Source organism: Scophthalmus maximus, chromosome 4, assembly GCF_022379125.1.
Source record: "Scophthalmus maximus strain ysfricsl-2021 chromosome 4, ASM2237912v1, whole genome shotgun sequence".
Taxonomy (NCBI): Eukaryota; Metazoa; Chordata; class Actinopteri; order Pleuronectiformes; family Scophthalmidae; genus Scophthalmus; species Scophthalmus maximus.
In genome coordinates, this window is record NC_061518.1 from 18,893,722 (window position 1) to 18,912,880 (window position 19,159).

Consider the following 19,159-nt stretch of genomic DNA (forward strand, 5'->3'; position numbering starts at 1 on the left):
TGCCTGCAGCGAGAAAGTGGAAGCGAGTGGTGCTGGGATACCAGACCAACACATTGCAAGAACACCGCAAGAACACCGCAAGAGCGCAGCAGAGAATTCACAAGTTGGCTGTGTTCCTATCAAACAATCTGCTTCTGGTGCAGTCGCAGTCAAAACAGCTCATGGCCACTTACTGTATGACTAGAGTCGGAGAATCTGCCCCATTGAAAATAAAGAGATGGTGCTTTTTTTGGCTTTTTGGGTATAAATGCATCTCACATATACAGTAATACAGAACCATGCAAATCCTAAAAGAAAATTTTGCTCTGAATCATATGCCCAGACAAAAAACATTGACGAATAAACCCCTGGCTCACCCAGTTGAGGGGGCGCCCCATAAGGACAGCAGCAACATTGGTTTGATTCCTATTTGCGTGTCTCCTCCCATTCCCTCTCCCCTTTTTATGCTTTTCAATGTTCTCTCTATCAAGTAAAGGCCAAAACCAAAAATAAATTTAGAAAAAAACACAGCGTCTGTGTGCGTCATTCCCTCTGTGAATACTAGTCGTCTTTTGAAGTTGTGATTAGTGCACATAAGTGAAATAAAATGCAGCGTTTGACAGCTGGTTGACTACAACAGGACTGATCAAAGGCCCATTCAAAAATTCAAAGCAAATAGATTTGACAAAACAACCCTTTTTAAACACATGAAAAAAAAACACATGCTGGTTAGCGTGTGCAGCTCATCTTGTCACTTAGAGGATGTGTCATTTCTGTAAATAATGCAGAGTGATAACGCCAGCAAGTCGCAATACAAAGCAGCATTCGACAATATGAAGCTACTGTAAATGTTTTTTTTCATGGACTGACCTCTTATTGGTGTAGATACCAGGCCATGGTCACACTTGATAAGACAATATAGAGTGTAATAACACACAGTTATTAGATATTGAAGTTTTGGTCCAAGTGAATCAATAAAAGGAAGGTAGCCTGTATTGGATCCTGAGAAACAGATTACACCTTGGAGCAGAGCAATGAACTTTACTGCCACAGACATGTTGCATCTCTTTTAATAATGGCCACATTCAAAATGGCTCTTCACATCCTCCTTTGAAAATGATGCTCTTATTGCTTGGCATGAAACTGTAAAGCACAATTGTAGTGTACAATTATAGACCATGATTCCATTCATTGTTGGGATGTTTTAATACACTACGTCCTCCAATGGATCAAACCACGAAAGTTGGAAACGCATCCTCTTTACGCTCACATTCATTCTTTCTCTAATAAAGTTTCTCGACTCCACAGGAAAAGCAATTAACAGAAAAGCAGTGGTGTGCACATTTGCAGTGCCCCAAAAATCATCATTTGCACATCAAACAGCCTCCGCCCTTCATCTCGGTCAATTTGCATATAATACCGCAAAGGTGCACAAATGTCAAGTAGAAGTCTCCATGCGGCATCTACAGTACGTCTCATCGACTGCAGTTAGGGTTTGGGCAAAATCCAATTCAAATCTTTGTCCACCAACGCAGGAGAACAGGCAGGTAAGACATCTCGCCAAGCACCGATTGAAAAAGGCTACCTACAATCCAAAGAACTCGACACATTCATAGTCCGCATTATTAAAGATCTGTAGAAATTGATAAAAGAAATTCTACTCATAGTTAAATTTCCGGAAGAAAGATAAGCATAGTTTTCATAATGCTGTACATAATTTATGTCTCTCCGAGCTTTGTTGCTTGATCTTAAGTGGAGGACGACTAGGACTGTAATTATCCCTCATTGTTAATTATATCGTAAGCCAGAAAGTACTGACATGTAGAACGTGAAACGCTTGACGTTCCCTATTAACATATGAGACAATGTTACTTGTCAGTTTTATATTTTTAGCATTTAAGAGCATGAACGTTGAATTCTTGGAAAACAGTAGTTTTATGGCAGTGCTCAAATGACACACTCGTAACAGTGGCAACAGTGGTCAAATCAAAGAAACACATCTGAACCTCCGCTAATTTCACACAATCCAAAAACGATGAATCCATCGAAGTGAAAAGGTTTCACAATGTAACCACCGACTGTACTTGCACTTTAACTATCCGGCTAGCGTATCACACTGCATGCATTATTCATGCATTTTTCTCTCCTCGGAAGGACGCATTAAATATTTGTTAACTTATGAAAGCATCATGCAACACTCAGGACTATTAATTCTGCACACACGCTTCATTGTAAAGCTCCATCTGCTGCACCACTGGTCCTATTAAGGCAAAGGAGCAGAGCCCGAACATTGGAAGGGAACAGTTTAACTTGAAAGATGGCGGAGAACACAAGGGAGCGGCTCTATATCCACAAAATGAATAAGGCAATGTTGCACAGTCACTCTCAGACAACTATTGCAACATCTGAGCTCCCAGTGATGTTGTACATCGGCAGGAAGTGCACAACAAAGAGAGACATGTCGCTCTGATAAGTCTTTCAGTCTTACTTGTGGACAAAACAATACAAATCAAAGAAAAAATCTCAATGTTTGTTTGCCGTGAAGAAACTGGGCCCCGCTTTTCCTCAGTTTGTGAAATTCACAACCAGCAATCGATAATATTAGGATTGCATTAGTCATTTGATTTTTTTATTCTTTAAATAGTCCCAATAAATCACTTTGAATCACTAAACATCTCACGTTAGTATCCCTGGTTTCACTCTATGCATGCAGATAGGGCTAATTACATTGTATTATTAATAGAATGTCGGTCTTTTCTGCAGTGATTAATTAGGTTCTACGTCGCTCTGTAGAAACAATGTTGTATCACAGAATCAAACATGAAAGAACATGAAAGAATCCACATAATTCTAACAGCTTTTGTTTGTATGTTTTTGTGAGACAAAAATTAGGCCAGAAAACAAAAAAAAATAAAAAACCCAAATCAGTCTGTAACACGTTTCTCTTTTCATTCATTAATTTTCTACATTACATGCCCCGACCTCCTCATCGGTCTCCGCAAAACATGGGTCTGGCATCATTTACTTCAGAGCTCAACCGCAGACAGTGATTTGACGCGTCTTTTGGGTAACATACACATTATTTTGTCACATGTGACAAACTCCACTTTGGCTGAGTAAAGCTGTTTGCAACAGGAAAATAAAAATGTATTTTTATACGTCTGAGTGATGCACTTGCTGTCACGCATAAGTGAATTAAACATAATTCAAAAAACAGGGGGGAGAGAGTATCCAACACTTCGAGGTACCAAGCTAGAGTTTAAAAGGCAGGTTGGCCACTCTACAGTAATTAAACTGTTGATTGCATTTTGCCAAAAGCCACCTATCAAGCACGGTTGCCTAAGAGCAACTGTAATAACACCCATAATAAAAATGTGAATGTTATATTAATGGCCTAAAATATGATGATTAGTGTGATTACTATGATGAATACAGGCGAATATGCTCCTGATTAGTTAATCAATAATCAGGCTAGTTTAATGCCCCTGCTAGTTTACAGTTTCAATGGAAAGACTGACTGTGCTTAATATGCAGGATTATCAACACATGAAAATATGCTATCTTTAATTTGTGCAGACTTAATTTGTCAGTCAGTTTCACAAACGCCACTTTAAAACAGAAGATGTCTCAATAACTGATTTTAAACTTATCTGTAATATTTACTAGATTTGCATACACTATGCAGTTGTTTCTCTCCTGAAGTAACAGGGACAAATCTGGAGGCATACCCTTGCTACATTTATGATTTAACAACAAACCTCTAAAATGAAATAACTTTTCTTTGAGTGATAGCCAGTAAATTGGCGATTACGCGCCGATTTACTGCGTGTAATTTTTCAGAACGAAACGTAGCGTCAGTTCATTTTTTAATTTTTTTTACAATGAATTTTGATTGCACTGCATAATCAAAAGTTCAGCTGCTTGGTTACATACACCCACTATGAATTATTATTTTTTTTACCTCCTTTCAGTATGAAACTGCTCTTGTCTGTAGTTTCACCTCAGGATACAATCAAACCATGTTACATTTCAAAACTTTCAAACTCCTCGTTTTTTGGTGGATGAGCTACTGCATTGTGAAGTAATTTTACACTCCAGCTCCTTTCCTCTTGGCGTAATTAACACATCCAATGTGTCTGTAATGAAGCAATCTGGATACTCCCATTAGTGACATGTTAAAAAAAAATAAACACTGCAAGAATATCATTGCCCCATCTTTTATATAATTTTTTTTTTCAAATTTGATGGGGTATCAAATTCCATCTCCCTGTTAATTGAAAATGTCTCAGAGATAAAAATGCAATATATTCTATGCCCACAAGACATGATTATCCCGGTGATTGAGCGTATCAGAAATACACATCAAGACGGGAAAGCTGACTTCAAAAATGTCAGATGATCATCCTGCGCATTGTGAAGACAGAAATGGGGCGCGCAGGATTCCAACAAGCTATTAATGCGTCGTCTGATCCATCATTGTGCCATGAAACGTCCACGGCAGACAAAGAAAAAAGGCCACTAAACAAACAGGGATGGCTGAGTTTAGACGACTGACGGAGGCTGCCCTGCATCTCATTAAAGCAGCCTGCCTCTTTTTCTTTTTTTCTTAAAAGCAGCTCCACTGGCACAGTCGCCCATAGAAACTCCAAACTGACAGAATATTTCATTAGAAGCCTTGAATATTTCATTTGAATACACATCTTTGGATGCATTTCCTCTTTCCTCTCATACACTGGGAATTAGACGCTGCGACAATTAAACACGGCAATCTGCATATGAGGAGAGGAGCCTGTAAAAATCTGCGATCGGCAAATTCACTCCTCGCCGGCGTTCTGTACGGGTTTATGCGAGGGATTTTTAAAAGACAGAGGTTCCATGTAGTCCCGTGCCCCGAGTGTGGCGGCGAGGCCCATCCGCTCGTCAACACATCTCACAACACTCATTACAGCCGCGGCTACTCCTCACTCCGTCTGACATTCTGCTGTCCATAGAAACAGACATCCAGCTCTCCCGGCTGGTCTGCCACTGCGTCACCATGGCAACCGCTCTCTTCTTCACAACCACTCCTAGATATATATATATGTATTTTTTTTTTCTCCATAGCTAAACTTCGTTAAGGCTGGTTTTCCCAGCATGACAGTCAACCATCCAATTGGTGTTAAAGCACTTCAAGAAAATGTGAAAGTGTCATGTCTTGATTGCCCCCTTAAGAAAAAAAAAAAAAAAAAAAGCGTGACAATGATAATAATTCAAGGCAGCTGTGTAATCATCATTATAGAACTGATTAATGCATGATTGATATTGATGCATTCCCTTATTGAAGTGAAACTATTCTTCTGCAATGTGCGAACTCTTACTGTATCGTAGCCTATTTGTTTCCTGTGACTGCTGCTTATGCCAACTGCCTTGGCACTCAATCCGAGATCCCACATTCGGATTGTCGCATTAACCGCAGAGGTTTGGAGGGAAACTAATCAGGATATATTGTTGCATAAAACCATGAAAGTTTTAAAAACCCCTAACCCTAACCCTATTTTTTTTTTTACATTAAAATGTCCTGAAATGACTTTAATATAACCTTGTCGTTAAGACTAATTTGCTTCCCGTAAACAGTCACAAAAAGACTTGAGAAGACAGACTCTTTCTCTTGGCGTCAACTTGAAGTCCAAAACAGGCAACATATTTAAAAGATAGGATATCCCATTATCATATCTGATTCGTTCCTCCAAAAACAAATACTCTCTAACACTTTGGTGCGGTTATTAACCCTAACTCATAGGGATGGAAAAGCTTGGGACAGAATCCTTTCTATACAAATGCTGTTGTAATAAATTGCTTACAGTAAATTAATTTTTATACACATACCACACATGGAAAAAAAAAGTTGAACTGTTGCAGCCTAATAAGGCAGGCTGTCATCACTGTCCCTGCCTGCTCTTCCAACATAACTTTTGTATGCTTGTGTGTGTGTGTGTGTGTGTGTGCGTGTGTGCGCACTTACGCAACATGTGATATCTTAATATTCTTATCTTATCTGTATCTTATTTTCCCCTCCCATGCCTGCCCCTCTTTTGGTTTTGGGATTTTCACTGTACCTAACTATCGCCTCGGCTCTCTCCAGTGTTTCCCATTGTTTGTGGGGGGGGCCTTCCAACGGGAGCCACCTAGCCCCCTACAAAGGCAAATTAATAAATCTTAGTTTTTTTTGTATTTTACATATAATACCAAGCAGAAGTAATTTACGGTCACTTTCCTTCTACACCTTATTCCTGTATAGAAGATTGTGGATGAAAATGTGATTTGTGAAAAACTAACCCTAATGATCTTTAGTAATGACCTTTACTTTCTTGTTTAATAGCTTAAATGTTTCTGTATTTCGGAGTGATTTGTCTCTGGTGTGTACCACAGCATAGGAAATGTATTGTGAATACTTCTACGTACTCTGATCCATTTCTGCTCTGCATCCCCCCCCCCCCGCAAATTAGTTGTCCTCTTTTCACCGTCTCAGTGGACTGTTGCTATATCCGGCGTTCGCTGTTCAAGCTGCACACGACAATTAGACTGACACGATGACGAGCTTTGTGCTTACAACTTAACAGTTGCCGACACCTCAGCTCTTGTCGCCTTAAATATCAAAGTAAGCAACAACGACAACTCCGTTAACTTTAGCGTTACAGAAAACATGCAATGTTTTGGACTGGTCGTGTGTTCAAACTGCGCAAGCCCCTACCAACATTAGATTCTGATAATCATTAGGCTAATCTCTTCCTGATAGTAACTAATTCGTTGGTTTAGTTTGCCTTAAATCCCCTTAAAATGTGGTTAAGTATTTCAGCCAAGGCCAATCCTGCACCACGTGAATGAAGAGGCTTCAGCAAGCAACAAATGTTTTCTGCTTTAATAGTTGATATTGTTCAACCTCACTGCATTTGGATTATTTAACACTGAATAAATAAAAGTAAATAATGGTTACATGCTTCCCAACGCCCATTTTGACTGTGGACTATCGCAAGCATGTATTTATGGTCATCTTTAAAGCACGCCGCCGTCCTCATAAGTTCCATTTACCACGGGGAGGGGAGCTGAACGCTCGCACCATCTGGTACCTCTCCTACCTCAAAGAGAAAAATGTTTCAGTTCTCACTGGGGATCTTCATTAAAAACCTGATATGCGAATCTGCAATGAAACACCGAGGCACTGATGCCTCTTTCACTTGATTCCTCCTTTGCTGCTGCTGATCTCTGTGTTTAGTCACCTACAAAACAGTTTGAATGCGAGCAATAATCACGACAGCAACAATTACAGCTGCGGTTGGGTATTTAGGCTTTCAAGTATGAAAACTCTAATATTAAAGCAAAATAAATGAGTAAGACCGATGTGCTATTGGCTCTTTACAAGTCATTTTCACTGGTTCTCATCCAATACCGAAATCTGAGTGCAGTTAGATATACTCAATTATACAAGTGCAATTGGCTACAGGAGGATCTCTATATAATGTGTGTACAGTTAGGTCCGTTATAAATAGGGTATTTATTGTGAAAGCACGTGGGTAGTTTGCAACAGTTGTGTCTATGGAAGCACCTTTGTGGATATTTGTGATAAATAATGTATGCCCAGTTGTGTTTTATTGGACTACATATGACAGCTGGGCACGGTGTGTTAAAACTGCAACGCACCTAGATGCTGCTTTTGGGTCAGAGACATATCATGACGTCTCGGTGCAGAGAGTAGTCTTGTATCAAAGCGCTGCCTCGGAGAGGGCGACACAGAGGAAGAGGGGCTTATCATGTTGAGGCTTGAATTATTCATTTGATATCACAAACACTTACAGTTGCTGTAGCTCAGCCTTGACACGATTGAAAACCACAGCAAGCCATTAATGATTCAGGAAAAGATCAACCGGATCCATTTTTTATTATTCCTTTCGTCGGCCTATTTATGTAGTCAAACAAAGACTTGTAAGTAATTATTCTTTTTTTTATTTCCTCACTTTTCTCCCCATCTCCCCGGCTTGTTCCACGGAACATATTGTTTCTACTGAAGGCGCCGCCTTAAATTAATTCTTATTAGCCATCTAAAAATAGTCTCCTGGTTTCCGGGTCTAGGCTGCCTATAATCTGACAAGCACAGGGGGAGCATCATGACCAGCCGGCTGCTGTAAGCCTCAATGAAAAACATAAGGAATATGGGAATTATATAAATCTAATGTGGGATATTAGTAGCCGTTATAAAAATATATACTATTGCCGATCCTTAGCGGCGGCTAATCAATATGAGGAAACAGACACTCTTTGTCTCATGTGGCACTCAGTGTATACAGTATGACTGCCGCTCTGGTGTTGATTGTTTTGTCCTTTTTTTCCCCCCTGGAAAAAATGCTCCATGATCATCATCATCATCATTCCACATTAATTTGCCATTTAGTGTGGGACATTCACACAGAGACGATCAGCTGTTAAGGGTTTTAGGACATGGACATGAGTGCAGAATGTTATGAGATCCCTTTGCCGTGCATTCAAACTTAGGCTGAACTCAGCCTCATTATTGCTTTACTGAATATAATGGTTTTAATGCTCCTGTTGATGGCTCCATTCTTTTTCCAATTCACTCCCTCTCTTTCTTTCATTACTGTATTGTGTATTGTAGACGCGCAGCCAACACAGTAACGCATTTTTGAAAGAAAGAATAAAACATATGTAACAACATATTAATATATAAAATAAGTATTCTCACTATCCTAACTTATAGTATAACTTTAACAATAAACCACCATCAATATAATCACTATAACGTATCTCTAAACAATCGTCAACATAGTAATTTCATCTTTCAACTCTTACGCGTTTAGCTCATTAAATTATACTTCTGTTTAAGTACCATCTCCTCTTACTGCAACGTTCCTCCCTTTATGGTTGTGGATCCTTTGTTGCAGTTGACATCTCCGGTAAAGGTGACATGCGGGTGTCAATAGCCGCGTTTCCATCGCAAGAACTATACCCAGGAACTCTCTCTCTCCCTCGCACACACACACCGCGCTCCATTTACAGTCATTGCTTTTCCACCATGCGGACCACCCCCGTCATCTGTGTATTCAACAAAAAAGCCACAATGCTTAAAAAGCAACTTGTTTCGAAACGGTGACGCAGAATGAAACTGCTTTTCCATACATCGTCTGCCTCATTTGCATAAGCTTCCCAAGACTTCAGGCCGCGGTGGAAACGCAGACAACAATGGGCCACAGGATCCTTTTAGTTCCTGGAAGACTAGTTCCTGTACTTGGTTACTAATGTAGACCTGACCATTTGACTGGAGTACTGTAGGCGTTTTTCTCCATATGGAGTATGGCGCCGATGTCCCTTTATTGACAATAGAGCGATAGATGGTGACCTCAAAAGGAGCAATTGCTGTGGGAAAATAATGTCTTTGCATATAATCCATCTTCTCCCGTTCCCTTCAGTCACCATGGGCAAGTCTCAGTGTCTGCAGTGCAACGACCTGGATTCCGGTCCACTGGGAGGAGGGTGGGGGATGCTGGGTAACACGGTGCACGAGGGACCTCAGCAAGGAACGGCTTTAACATATGCACCAATTACAGTGAGCACAGCCTGCATCCGTTTCCCAAACACTGCTGTGCGCGCCACACACCCCCTGAGAAAACATCTGCTTCAGTACACGGATACCAATTCTACTCCAACATATATACACACATTATTCTGAAACACATGAGCGCACGCGCACACTCACACTAAATAAATTAAAACTAGAATGGCACTCAGTAAAAGCAAATACCTCTGCCTAGCCCCAACGGTTTTCCAAAAGTACCAAAACTAATGATTCTAATGTATTCTTTCATTGTTTATATTTAAATACAAATGAACAAACCAGTATTTGTCCAATAATCATGTATATCTTTGGACCGGGTTTTATTCCGTCTTCTGTCTGCGTTCAAAGATGACAGAAAGCCTAATAGAAAGCAGCTGTCTGGTAGAATTATGCAAAATTAAGCTTTATGGTAAAGCAAATGAAAGAAATATTGAATGTATAATAATGTATGTATATGTGTAATGTATGTATAATCAATCACCATGATGGCAAAAAAATTTAATTATCTGCTACTATTTATCTGTGCAGCGGTACACTATTAGATATAAGAATCAAGCCCACAAATGAAGAGGTATCAAGCATTATTCAAAGTAAAAAAAAAACTAAAATACAATAATGAATGCAAATTTCTTGTTGTATTTAATTAGGCAATCCTATAATTGAATATTCAGCCGTCTTTGCATATTACATATTCGTATTTGCTGGTTCGACAACTCAATAAACCATCATCTAATACAACCTAGGCGGAGACTGCAACATAGAAAAACAAAATAAGATAGATGGACTATTTGGACAAATGAGGATCTCATGATGCACAGTGGTGCAAAAATCATAATGAATAAACAAACTTTTTAATCTACAGACTATAAGTAGTATATTATCATAATTCAAATTTAGTTCTTCTAGTTTAGCCTTTTTATACCTGGGGTAATTCTCAATAGTTTGTTAAAATCTCATAATTCCTTTTTCCCCTTGGTTCGTAATCTACGGATAAAATTAAATTAACAACCTGAAAAATATTATTTTTTTTAAAGATTTGAGATTAAATAATCCTTCAGTAGTCTGACAATGGGGCTTTTCCTACATGTACCACATCATTGTACCGCCACCTAAATGGCACTTTCCGATGAATGGTGACAAAGTTAATTTTTCAGTTTGACTGAGTACAATCACTATCACTGTCTTGATCAATACTGTCACAATTATAGCTGCCAAATCTGGTGTTGACGATTGAAAACAGTTTCCCAACAAAGCTGCAGGTGTCCCGGCCAGGGGTGGTGATAATCTGTCCTCGTCAAATTTACTCTGAGGGAATTTTTTTTTTCCCCAAAATCACAAATGATCACGAAGCACGAGCCTCGTTTCAATTTTCCATACCTGTATCAGTTAGGCTGCTGGTGGAGTGAGCACATGACCTCCCGCACATCACACTGTTTGGCTATTCGATGCAGATTCAGAGTTTGTACACTGAAATCATTCTCACTCAGATTACACAGGGATCAATGCACACCGAGCTCTGGAAAGATCTCACACCACTTTTTTCCTTTTTTGCCCTACAGGCACAACTCCAGACACCATTTTTTTCCTGGATAATCAAAATCATGTTCCATGATGTACAAATGGGATTGTTGTGGAGGCCTGTCAGTTCATGAACTCTGCCATGAACAGACTGTATTCCTCCCCATGCATTTAGAGCAGTGCTATTAATTCAAAACGTAAAGAAAAAAAAATGTGCTTGGTTTTAGCCAAATGCACGGGTGTGATTGCCCTCTGCACAATTCAATGTTGTCCAAAACATAAATGAAACATTATAAGGGACATAACCCCACTAAACATTATTTCAGACGCTGCTCATTTATATTTTGGGTGCTTCGCACATTATTTGTGCTTTGGGACTCTGTGCCTCCCACACAAGACCCATTTCCTCCGAGGAGAAAAGGAGAGCGGCCATTACAGAAGCCCACAGTGGCTCAGTAGGAGTCTGAAGTGTTGCAATAGCCAGAAGTTTGACAGTAGTTTGCTTGTCACTAAATGAATGAGTATCAAATTTCCCTGATTTGTCATGGCACACTGTCAACGGTGTGCAGTCTCAGCACATAATGACATGAAGGATGTGTGTGGGCAAACAGAGGACGGTGGAAAGGGTGGCTGCTGAATTTCAGCCTTCCCTGTCTGACTAAATAAAGTAATGCACTGTAATCCCATTTCCATACCCAACAGTATTCCCCCCTGTCACTGCCCCCAACTCAAAAAAAAAACAATGCACAGAAAAGAAGTCAAATAAAACTATATTTTAACCGTAATTTACATAATGCATGTGCACATCGACACCAAAAGTCAGTACAAAGGAAGGCCAAAATATTATTTTCTGTTTTTTTTGCTTTGTTTTTTTTGTTTTTTAATGCTCGCAATCCGGCTACAGTGGCGAAGATGCTACCCGGACTCCTGCTGTTACAGCTTCACCCCCCCTCCCCCCCCGACAAACATAAGAGGACAGGTTTTGACAAATCTTGGCTGTCAGAGAGAAAGTGCTCAAACTTGGTATGGTTATTATCTGTACGGAGAACACCCCAAAGCAGTCCACCTTGGGGATAAACTGCCCCCTACACACAGAAGCATACTGATGACCAACTAGAGGCAGCCATTCCTTTCCAACCAAAACCATGTAAAGTTGTCAGAAGCCATCTCTGTTTCCATGGCAGGAGAGTGACGATGTAGATCAACACCCTCCGACAGGCTCAATATTGCAGGGGCAACACATCCACAGGTAGACGGACGAGACACACAAACACACTATTCAACCATTAAAAGTTAAAAGACAGGTCATGAACATCACAGCGCTAAGCAACTGATACACCTGTAAGGTTCCAGGTGACATTACACACCTCGCCTCATTTCATTTGACTACATCACTAGCATCCATCCACAAATCATGCAAAAAGTATGTCATGACTAAAAGGCACAACACACAATTTATGTGCCGGGGCATCGGTAAGGGACACGTTGTCCGCGGGGACATATTTCAGCAGTCACTGCAGCTCCTATACCTTGGCAGGTTCATAAATGTAAGACGGATTGTTTAGCATGAGAAAGAGTCACAACACACTGGCCATAAGGCAGGAGTTCCTAATTACTGCCTTGTGGGGCCCTGCGTATCATCAGCAGCAATTTTTGTGTGGCAAATATTCCCACAACAGCCTTTGATGTAATTACTTTCCAAACAGCTCCCCTCTAGCCAATATCCTGTTCTAAATTCATGGCTTGGCTTGTTCGCGACGTCACTGGAACACACACGTTTTTCATTTGCTGCCCTGTAGAGCAGAGAGAGACGCAGCAGCTCCACTGAGGCGAGGCAGCAGAGCACACAACGGCCACGGCCACGCCGCAGAGTAAACAGGTGGGTTGCCGTCAACTGGAGGTTGCACCGGTAAAGGCGATCAATAAACAACAAACAATGTCATTGTCAATTCAAAGATTTGTAGTTTGGATTTTTGTCATCTGTGTGGTCAGTAATTGTGACCGTGAGAACAATCTGTGGGCAAAAGGGGACATGAATTTTCAAAATTTGAAACAAGAACAAGACATTGCGCCGAAAACCACAAATGTCATCTTCTGTGAAGTATGAACGTTGGAACAAATTGTTGTGCCAACCGTTCTCGCATGTTGATATGTGGATATGTGACAACCCTGACCTGCTGGGGGACACCACGGGAAAGGTTGGCGCCTCACCAGAGTCCTTTGATTCATCTTATGGGGGGCACCGAATAGTCGGCACCGACATTGTTCGGCCGGAAACAGCAAAGAAAAAAGCCCTTTCGGTGTTGGGCCGTTGAAAGGCAGAATACTTTTTACCGCACAATATTTTTAATGACGCAGTCACACAAAAATATAGCTTCTGATCTGCCCACGACATTCACCCTCCCCCCCGTCCCGTCCCCCCCCTTTGAGCAGCTAACGAGGGAGATAAGCTGCAGCATGAACGCGTCTTCTAACCAAAGAGGCTGAAACAGACCACGGGGTGAAAACAACTAAGACTCTGCTCTCTTAAAGGCCACCAACACACGTGTTGGTCAGGCAAACTCCGAACCCCTGTGCTGCACTGCCACCGTACCTGATCCACGATATAAAGATTGTTACTTGGACGTGGGGAAGAAGCGCATGAGAAACCATCCAGGCTGAGTTGGGTCTGGGAAAGCCGCTTGGTGATGAGACGCACAGCACAGGAGAAGGGGGGAGAGAAAATAAAAGTGTTTTATTAGATTTTTGCCTTATTCTAAGTTATATTGTGCTTTGTTGGTATAATGTCTGCTGGAATGAAAAAAAAAATTGGTAGCGATATGGTGTTCCTAGGGGGAAACCTACCATCTTATTAGAGTTCATTTTGCTTTATTTGAATTGAAATTCTGTGAAATTTGATTTGAAATACTTGGAGGACCATTTATTTTTTTAAATTTTGAATTGAATTTTGAATGAAATTCCATCATTCAATTTGTTGAGCACCAGAAGAAAGCTCTGTCCCCTCTGTGCCAAGACGTTAACCCTGCTCGCGGTTGTAGAGTTATTTGAGTTTGGACAAAGCTGCTGGACCAACCAAACGACAGGTAGGTGGATGAAGTAGAGCCATGCTACTGTGAATAAAATATAAACAAAAGAAAAAGACAACATCAGCTCAGAGAACATCAAATCTGTATGTACGTTTAATTACCAAGCAGCCATTACTCTGCATCCTTTCTTTGGTGTTATAAAGTTATAACAGTGTTGTCGCACTCTTTCTAAAAACGTCCTGTTTTTTGGGGGGGGGGGTTTAGGTGGTGGCCCTGTTCTTTGTTTGCCGTCATTGATATTTCAATTGAATACAGTTTAATTACATTCTCTCTTCTCCCCTCCACGACAAACCACCTCAGTTTTAATCAACTGTACCCAAGCAATTGTTCATCAGTAGCAGAGAATTAATGGCAAGTAAACTGAACATCCAGGAAAGCGCGTCTGCTCAAATAAGCACGTCCCCTGGAGCAGAATTCGAGGATCAAAATGCTTTGTGAAGTTGGCTCAAGGTGGCTTCAAAAACATTCAGAATTACGTCCTTTATCGCAATGGCACCAAAGCAGGAGAGCCAAAACATGTTGCCATGTTAATAAAATTGGGATTCATTGTCGACATTTTCCTTCAGCAAACAGACCAAGGCTCTTTTTGTGCCTCTTCTCGAAGTCACTGCCACCTCAATTTTATTGCGTTTTTTGGGGGTTTTTTAAATCACATTTTATGACCATCGAAACTTTACGAGTGAACAAAGTAATGAGGTCGGCAAAAGTGCAAGATCCAACTTCACTTCTGGCTTTGCAAAAAACCCAAAATGATAATTTTAAAACAGAAACGTTGCCTAGTAAACCATCACGCTGCCATGGCCAGGCTTTGATTTTGTCACATAAAAAGAGTGCAATGTTGAGCTGCAAGTTTGCCGTCACACCCTATGAAATTAAAGATCACAAACTGGGGTTTTTTTCCCCCAAACGAATGTGACCTTTAAACTCGATATTTGTCGGTGCTTTCACAAACACATCGCCGTCTCCGTAATGACTTGATGAAATCTGCTTCAAAGGGCCGTTACATATTTAGGCTGGGGTGGAGAAGGGGGAAACGCATTTCTGCTCATGTAACTTGACAAATTGTGCTTCAAGGTTCCTATTTATATCGTTCTCATCTCACAGGGAGGGCAGAATCTTCCCAATTCTCTTGCCATTTGCCAGCGGCTTAGCGTGACATATTGCTAATCTGGTTATTATGCAATTTATCAGCCGTCTCTCTTTTAGAGCCGTGCATGGATATTATGCAGGTTTCTTATGAGCCTAACTGCAATAACACTGCAAGGAGCTAATGAGCAGCTGCTACTGCTGCGGTAATACATCTCAAGTCACTTCGGGGTACTCTTGTTGCAACAACTTGTTAGTCTAAGTCACTCCATTAAACTAACCAAATTATTTTTTTGCTAATGATATGGAGGGCCTCTCAGGCTAGGAGCCAATGGATTGTGAAGGAACCACGGGGGGAGATGTCATCCAGAGTCCACTGTTTGACGGCAAAGAGAAGTTGGAGATCGTGCTCCAGACCAACAGCTTCGCGTTACTGGTGCCCTGAATGCGAAGTGATGCCGGCATCTCAGCAGGGATTCATTATTGCCTCTGGCATCTCTCAATATATGAGGTATGGCCACAGCCAAGTGAGGAAGCTGGGTTGTCCCCCCCCCCCCCCCCACCCCCACCCCCGCAATGTGGCCTGATACGAATGACAGATTCACAGTGGCCGGAAGCAAACATCTCCCTGAGCCGTAGACGGTCGTCCCTTCTCAGCAGCGCGCTGCATTTTTTGCATCATCAGCTAATTAACGGTGGCCCGTCATTAAAGACGCGTAAATCAGCGCCTAATGCGATTCAAGAGTCTCGGTGAGACACTGGGCGAGGGAAGAATGGGGCCCTCTGATTTAATGGGCCCTGAGCTGAAGGGGATATAAGTCTTGATAATGATGGCAAAGTACAGTGTATTGATCACCGCTCCCTCTGGTGTCTGTGTGGGTTAAAGCAGCCAGGACGGAAATTGAACAGGGATCTCTCGGCTGCGCCGTGCAAAGCTTACACAGAGAGGCGAGGTGGTCAAAATAACTTGACTAATGTGTTTGTGTAAGACCGCTGCGGTTCACTTTGTCATTTGTACAAGGTGCCCACTCATTTGTCCGTCTGGCCAGTGGCCACAACTGTAAGAAAGAAAGAAAAAAAGCCAACTGCGGGGGGATGTTGGAAATAGATCGTTCTTTCTGGATAAAAGTGTTTTCTTTCTTGGGGGAAAAACATGAACTTTGGCTCACTTTGCGGATGACAGCTGTCTGAGCAGTGACTTGTTACTCTTTTAATCGTCAAAAGGATAAACATTCACACACAGCAGATGCCAAGTTCTGAATTAATTGTAAAACTCCTCAATGCGCGGTCCAACTCTTCTCAACACTCAATTCCCTTCCTTGTCTGCACTTCTTCATGAAAGTGCCGAGCCCTGGCAGAGGCTGCACTGGGAAATTGTTGGGGCCGTTAGACTTTCCTCTAATTACAAGACAACAGCAGCAAAAAGTTTGACAGTTAGCAGTTTGGCATTTTGCGTTGCCATCATTATTAAAATGAAAACATTAAATATCTATCGTACGCGAGTCAGGGGATCATTTTAGCCCAGTGTCATTAAGATTTTTTTGTTAATTATCATGGCCCATTGGGTCCAGCACCTCCTGCAATGTGCCGCAACCCTCTGTCCATTATCCACAACGCAATTATCAACAGGGCTCTGTCGAGCTGCCATCGCAGCATTTGCTCTGGGAAACATGTTAATAATTACCTCAAGATGTTGACTTGGAAAATGTTGTTAATGGAAAGCTCTTTGTCAGTTTGCCTGGTTTTGAAATCGAGAGGCATTTGTGGAGAAACTAATTGGCTGTTCCTGCAGTTTCCTACGATATTTCCATTACACAACATTTAAAATTGAAAGTACAATGGCAATGTCCTTGCTTGGTGTAACGCCAATCTTCCGACGCTAAAAAGCATCGTTCAAAAAGGCTATAGCATTGTTTTACAAAAAAATGAGTTTTCTTGTACCTCAAACCCCCCCCCCCCCCCCCCCCCTTGAAAATGATACGCTGCATCTCAAGGGGCTATCCTCAAATACATTAAAATATATATAAATATTCACAACAGTGTCAATAATTCACCTTCTGACAAACGACATCCGGTCAATGATCACATAAAATTGATCGCTCATCTAGAGACGGAGCTCACTTCCAACAACATATTCTTGTCCTGGGTTCAAAAAAACAAAACAAAAACAAAAAAGCGTTGAAAAACAATAATGAAAAGTCCCTTCAGCCAAAACAGATTTTTGAAAATTGAAACCCTTTTTGAATAAATTCTAAAAACTGTTCCAAAGGTTTCGCTTAAGTCATTCAAAGAAGAGGCACACATACACACACACAAACACACAAACACATATATAAATATATATGTATAATTTTTTTATGTTTCTCATAGTATTTCTAAAAAAACCAAAAAAATGAATTAGAATTTAATATTTACTGATTTACTAATTATAACGCAGATTTTTTTCCCCCACAAATATGTTTTGTGTTAATAACGGTTTTACACGGTTTACCTCCTTGGAAAATATCGCTGAATATCTGTGGAATGATTTCATCGGACTGTGTTACATTCCCAGCGGGACCATCGGCTTCCATTGTCGGACAGCGGCTGTCGGTCACTCACCTGTTGTCCCGCGGAGACCGCGTCCCTCCGCGGGTGAACACCTTCCATCGCGTGTCCCGGCAAACGACAACGACGGACGGTAACATCGGCCGTTTCCTCGTTCCTGCCATTGTTTTTAGCAACTTACTGGAGCCAGCGACGGTTCAAACCCCGTTCCAGTTTGCCAAGTGTGGACCGAAACAAACTTTTCACCTCAGCTGCTACTTCCTGGGTCCGTCTCATTTGCATAAAAGGTCAAAGGACAATTGACACTGCCCCCTGATTGGTTACCAAAACCCTCTTCCTCTGATTGGCCATGGTTAATATCAGTTTATCTTTTAAAAATGAATTCAAATTATGACGTAGGCCCTCCTTGGGATTTTGCCTTGGGTTTTTTTTTTTCCTGGTTATAATTGATATACATTTTAAATAAACAAGTTAAATAAATATAGGGAACTAATTAAACAAGAGTTTGCTCATGCGATTGTGCTGACTTTAATTTTCAACCACTATTCAATTTGAATCCTTCATTATTAGTTGCTTCCCCTATACCATTGCTAAAGATTTGTACAAATTTTAAAATAAAATGTGGGATAAAAAAACAAAACACTGTGCTAAATCATGAGCCTCACTAGTTCAACTGAACACAGAGAACATCACAGACTGATGGTATGATCCTGTGCAAGTATCTTAAGGATTAGAAGTTGCCTTTAATGTCAGAAGGCTCATTAAAAAAAATGACCCTTGACCTCTTTCTAGCATTTAGCTGCAAGCGCAGCATTTCTGTGGCAGTTTTAAATAAATAATAACACCATTTGGCTGGCTGATCGGTCGGCTGCGTTGGAGGCTGTCATATGGCTGAGAAACATTCCTGTCAGGCCCCTGTTGTGTCCAGTGATGACAAACAGTTGGAAGGCATGAACGCGGCAGAGCTTTTCCTCGCTGCCTGGTGTCTCTCTTCCTGCCAAGACACAGCTGCCGGCGACTGAGAGCTGGCTTTTTCATGTGACATGCCGCCTGTCATGGGCATTAAACTGCCGGGCGTTAATCACATGTTATGGTCATGAGCCCCGGCAGTAGCACCGTACTTGCTTTCTGTTGCTCCTCACAGTGGATTGAGCCCGATCAAACGAGAAAATAAAAAACGTCCTGCAATTTTGAGAAGTCACTTAGCAGGAAGTGGCACGTCACATGATCTGACATATTTCGCCAGCCGTCAGTGTTTTGCCGAATTCCATTAGTGTGAGTAATGTGGACAAGACAACACATTTGATGCCCATATCATAAACCATATTGAGCATCACGT

The 19,159-nt window shown here is 41.2% G+C and overlaps 1 protein-coding gene across 2 annotated transcripts in view; it reads right to left on the reverse strand.

The window, feature by feature from the left end:
• The window catches only part of loxl1 (lysyl oxidase-like 1), a 200,334-nt gene extending 182,280 nt beyond the window's left edge, over positions 1-18,054 (reverse strand). For both annotated transcript variants that reach the window (XM_047331647.1, XM_047331646.1), the window contains exon 1: positions 17,875-18,054. The gene's annotated coding sequence lies outside the window, so the exon portion shown is untranslated. The remainder of the gene's footprint in view (positions 1-17,874) is intronic.
• Between the last annotated feature and the right edge of the window lie 1,105 nt (positions 18,055-19,159).